Source organism: Acinonyx jubatus, chromosome B3, assembly GCF_027475565.1.
Source record: "Acinonyx jubatus isolate Ajub_Pintada_27869175 chromosome B3, VMU_Ajub_asm_v1.0, whole genome shotgun sequence".
NCBI classification, from domain to species: Eukaryota; Metazoa; Chordata; class Mammalia; order Carnivora; family Felidae; genus Acinonyx; species Acinonyx jubatus.
The window spans coordinates 134,859,754-134,865,753 of NC_069386.1; positions in this window are offsets into that span (position 1 = coordinate 134,859,754).

Genomic DNA, 6,000 nt, shown 5'->3' on the forward strand with positions numbered 1-6,000 from the left:
TATGAAACTTACGGAGAGCTCTAAAACGAGACTTAAGGAAATTGAAAGACCACGTTCCGGAATGGGAAGACACAATGGCAAAAAGATGCCAATTTATCCCAAATTAAATGAAGATTTAACGCAATAACAGTCAAACCAACAGAAGTTTTTCATAATTTGACAGAAGCGATTGTCAAGTCATTCCTTTGAAATGTCAGAATGGCTAATGGAATTGTTTTGAAGGAAGGGTCAAATCCAGTCCTTAAAACTCTTCCGGTTATTAAAGCGTGTTCTCCCTCCGCGCTAATTGCAACGGTGCACTGACAGATCCATGCAAGTTCAAGCAGAAGCGGGTTCAGGAGTGGCTCTGAACATCCTGTTCGTGCCCCCGCCACACGGTCCCAGCCACTGCGAACCTCCCTCATCCTCCCTGGCACCGATACAGCAAAAGTGCCATCGACCCGCGACCCCAAGATATTCTTTGGTAATTTTTTTCTCCGATGACAAATTGGTATGTTTAGAAAATGCAAAAACATGAATATGCGTTACATACAGAGTCCCCTGTCCTTTTTTTTTTTTTTTGGCCAAAGTTTACATCTTTTTTTAAAAAAGCCTTTATTCATAGCACATTGCAATACAAGGAAATTGTACATTTCCCGGCAGTCAAATCTACTGATCTTTTACAGTGTAACTTTCTCCATTATCTGTAGGCTAATTTTGCCATTGAATCTATGGTAAATGTGACCTTTTATTTTTTTTTAACTTTTTTACTGTTTATTTATTATTGAAGGAGAGAGAGAGAGAGAGCACGAGTGGGAGAGGGGCAGAGAGAGAGGGAGACACAGAATCCGAAGCAGGCTCCAGGCTCTGAGCTGTCAGCATAGAGCCTAATGCAGGGCTCGAACTCATGAACTGCGACATCATGACCTGAGCTGAAGTCAGACGCCCAATCGACTGAGCCACCCAGGTGCCCCAAATGTGACATAAAGTGAGGACGGAATGACTTTCAATCAACATGGTTGGGATAATGTGGCAACCATGCAGACAAAATTAATTCTGGCTGCTTCGTCATTCTTTATATCAATATATTCCAGATGAAGCAACAACTTAAATGTAAGAAATGAAAAATTTAAAAATGTGTTAAAGAAAACATAGGGCAAATTTGTTTGTATTTATGATGTGTGCGCGTGTATGCTTTCTCCTAGGCATGACCCTAAGCCCAAAACCCCTAAAAGAAAAGACGATAAATATGATAAATTTTACTATGTAAAATTTCAACATTCAACTGGCAAAGAAAGGTACCATGAAGTCACAAGACCAGTGACAAACTGGAAAAAAGAGTTTCAGGCTACATATATATACGTATGCATAAGTATATACATATATATAACTGTAAATGATTTATAATTATATGAGTATACATGATTTGTATATAATCTGCAACCGATTATTAATATATTATTTAATCTAATAATTTAAGTATTGGATACTTATTTATTAATAAATTGCAAATTAATTATTAAGAAACGGAGCAAAGTAAAAAAAGAACACAGGCGGCTTACAGAGGGAGAAGCACAGACGGCATTTAAACATCCAGTGTCACAATGAGAGAAATCGGTGAAGTCTACAACTTGGTACCATATTCCTCTATCTGACCGACAAAGATCTGATGAGACAGATTGACGATATATCATGTGTCCAGGGTATGAGAAAATTTGGGAAGGTGGATAAATTGACACAGCCCTTGTGGGAAGCAATTTTTATCAAAATTTAAACGTTCTTTCATCGACTGTTTCACTTGGAATAACTTGTTCCTAAGAAATCAGTAATACAAGGTGCACCTGGGTGGCTCAGTTGGTTAAGCGTCCGACTCTTGGTTTCAGCTCAGGTCACGATCTCATGGTTCGTGAGTTCGAGCCCCACGTGCAGAGCCTGCTTGGGCCTCTCTCTCTCTCTCTCTCTACCCACCCCCACGTGCGCTTTCTCTCTCTCTCTCTCTCTCTCTCTCTCTCTCTCTCTCTCACAAAAATAAATAAACATTTTTGGGGGCACCTGGGTGGCTCAGTCGGTTAAGCGTCCGACTTTGGCTCAGGTCATGACCTCACAGCTCATGGGTTCGAGCCTCGCGTCGGGCTCTGTGCTGACAGCTCAGAGCCTAGAACATGCTTTGGCTTCTGTGTCTCCCTCTCTGTCTGCCTCTCCCCCACTCTGTCTCTTTGTCTCTATCTCAAAAATAAATAAACACTAAAGAATTTAAAAAATAAATAAACATTTTTTTGATTTTAAAAAAAGTTAAAAAGAAAAAAAAGAAATCAATAATACAAGACCATACACACACACGAGAATATTCACTGAAGCCTTGTTTTAGCGGGGGGCTGGAAGCAAGCTAACCATGGCACTGATTGAATAAATTACGGCACAGCTGTTTCTAGGGGGGTCCCAACTTTTACCTTTACCCTCTTAGGGTGCTTTTTGGCTGTGTCTGAGGATTAAATTGACATAACACAGATCAACAGGGAAAAAAAGCATACAATTTTATTTAATACAAGTTTTATGTGCCACAGGGGGAGACTTCATAAGAAATGAAGTTCCAAAGCCATGGTGAAACCTACTGGCTTTTCTATTAGGTCGAGCAAAGAGAGGCAATGCCGGAAAGTGACTGAACTCTGAACTTCCCATTTCGGAGTACTGCACTACTATTTAAAAGAAAGAACCAAACTCCAGCACTGCCTCCAGCTTGCGGGGCTCTGGCTGAGAAGAGGAGGGGTCAATAAGGAGGACACTAAACCACGGCTCTTACAAAGCAGACTAGCTTCCTGGCTACGAAACCTATCTGCCCGGCCCTTTTTCAGACACCAAGCTTGTGGTATCCACACCACAGGGCTCACATTTATGCCAAAGGACACGTCACATTCCAACGGCATGCCATGTTCGCGGAGTCGTGCTTAAGACTTCACAATCATGGGAAGCATTTCATTGTCAAAAACAAGAAAAGGAAAGGGAAGGGAAGGGAACGGAAGGGAAGGGAAGGAAGGAAGGAAAGGAAAGGAAAGGAAAGGAAAGGAAAGGAAAGGAAAGGAAAGGAAAGGAAAGGAAAGGAAAGAAAGGAAAGGGAAAAAAAAATCTCTTCTTCCTGTTACTATTTATTGTGAATGATTGTTTTTTTTTTTCCCCATGGGGTCAAAAGGTACCTAAGCAGATGACTGCAAGTGGCAAAACAGAAGACAGAAATCAGGTATGGGCAGTTTTTCATTTACCTTAGTATGGGAATTTTCAGTCAACAGGCAGGGACATAAAGCATTTACGCAAATCGGAATGTTTCAGTGCATGCGTTTCAGCCGTTCAACTTGATAACAACTGCAAATAAACCTGCTAAACTTTTCTGGACAATGCCGGTGTTTGAGGTTTCGGAAAACAAAAACACAAACGAATTTTCTTATTAATGGCAACCAAACAGTATCTGTAGAATTCTTGTCACGTAAGTGAGTCTGTCATTCACTGTACTTTCCTGAGTCGCCCAGGGTGCGAGTGCATGTCTGGAATGTTGTCTGTCTTCTGTGCCGTTCCTGTAAGCTTGCTATTAAATACATTAAACTGCTTTTTAAGAAAAAAAAAAAAAAAGAAAGAAGCAGATCTACAAATATAAGAAACTGCCAGAACACGCTAGGAAGGCACGCCCCCGCGCTGTGTCTTTCCAATGTCAGTTTCGCGCAGTCGTAAAGCAAGGTCAGCACAACGATGAAGCGGGTTCAGGATCTCAAACTCAACGACATTTCGCCGTGTTCTTACACGTCCCGCGAATCGAAGCACAACGAACAAGATAGAGGCAGGGGTAGGAAGTCAACGAATCAAACTCCAAGTCAGTCTGTGAGCACGCAGGTAGGATGAGGCCTCGGTGTGGTCCAGGTAGATTGTTCGTTTTGGTCAAGCAGGGAAGGATCTCAGTTCTGTTCTGAGGTCAGTCGGGCAAAGGCTTGGGTAGGAAGTGGCTTTTTAAAGTGGTCAGATGTTAAGGGGTCAGTGTCAGGATTCTGAGAGTTAGCTGCGAAAATGCTCCCTTTTTAAAGGGATTTCAGGGGCGCCTGGGTGGCTCAGTCGGCTGAGTGTCCGACTCTGGCTCAGGTCATGATCTCGCGGTTCGTGAGTTCGAGTCCCGTGTCAGGCTCTGTGCTGACAGCTCGGAGCCTGGAGCCTGCATCGGATTCTGTGTCTCCCTCTCTCTCTGCCCCTCCCCTGCTCGTGCTCTGTCTCTCCCTCTCTCTCAAAAATAAATAACCATAAAAAAAATTTGAAAAAAAATAAAGGATTTCATCAGTCATGGGCCTTTGCAGACCTCCTCTGTTTCTGGGGATTCTCAGTTCTGAGCGTGTCATCCGTGGTGCTGGTGTTGGGGATATCCGGTCTTCGCTGCTTGCATCAGTCTTTGACCCCGTGACCTGACATGAGTGACTCCATCTTGCTCTGTCCAGAAGTGATAAATTGCTGTGCGAAAAAGGAGGCAGAACAGCGTGTGTGTGATATGCTTCCATATTTTTAAAAATACACACAATTCCTGGGGCGCCTGGGGGGTTCAGTCGGGGAAGCGTAGGACTCTTGGTTTTGGCTCAGGTCATGAGCTCATGGTTTCATGAGTTTGAACCCCATGCTGGTCTCTGAGCCAACAGTGAGGAACCCCTGCTTGAGATTCTCCCTCTCTCTGCCCCTCCCCTGCTTGCACTCTCTCTGCCTCCCTCAAAAGTAAATATATAACTTAAAAAAATTAAAAGTTAAAAAATAAAAATACATAAAGTTCCTTTACATGTAGGAAAAAACTGGCAATAACTATGAAAATGGTGACCCCTCTGCCACTTATTTGCTCACACACACACACACCATGAAGTGTCCTGCTTCATCAGAGTGGGGGTCAGTTACAGTGTCCTTTCCTTTTTTTTTAAATTTTTTTCAATGTGTATTTATTTTTGAGACAGAGAGAGATGGAGCATGAACGGGGGAGGGTCAGAGAGAGAGGGAGACACAGAATCCGTAGCAGGCTCCAGGCTCTGAGCTGTCAGCACAGAGCCCAAGGCGGGGCTCAAACTCACGAACCGTGAGATCATGACCCGAGCCGAAGTCCGACGCTCAACCGACTGAGCCACCCGGGTGCCCCACAGTGTCCTTTTCGAAGACAAAGACAAGACTGCAAATATATTAAGAGCCCTATAATTTAGTGTACATTAATGTGTTAATATGCTTGTGGGGCCCCAAGGAGGAGCAAATACACCAGCTAACAGAGCTCAGAAAAGACAGGAGGTGGTCCCATATTGGATCCACTTGGAAACCCTTGGAAAACACAGGGCATAAAACGGTGGTGTTGAGCCCTGCACGGACGTTCATTAATAGGCACGCGGGGTCAAAAGATCAGAGTCCAAGTCAAGGCCTTGTGCTTGCTGGTGCTAAGATCTTGAGCAAATTCCCTGACCTCTTTGAACCTCAGTATCCTCATCTATAAAATGGGAACACGGTTAACTGCTCCCATATGTCCCACATATGTTGGGAGCGTTGGGTGAGATGATGTGTAAGATCACTCGGTCCTGATGAACGTGGGTGGAGCCAGAGGGGGAGAAGGGCAGCATTACTGCCCCCTTGCCTCCAGGGGCAGGATGTTACATGTGACTTTGTCTCACATTTCCCTGAAGCCCCAGAAGCCAGTAGCAAAACACTAGTGTTCCTGGGGAGACGGGTTTGGGGGCTGGGGTGTTGCCCTACCCCGTGGCGGAATGATCCTTCCCTCTTACCTCAAGCCCCGGGGTCGGGGGGGGGGGGGAGGTCAGGGGACCCTTGGTGTCTGTGGATGCAAAGCTCACAGGTGTCAGCCCTGCGCCGGAGAAAACCCGAGGGCAAGAGCCAGAGCTCCCAGCCCAGAGTCGGGGAGAACAGGGTGTCGGCACAGGAAGAAAGGGGCTAAACAGTACTTCTGCCGAAGGCAGGGAACAGATGTGGGAGGTGTTCCCCCTCAAACTGAGTAAACCCACCACGGGAGCC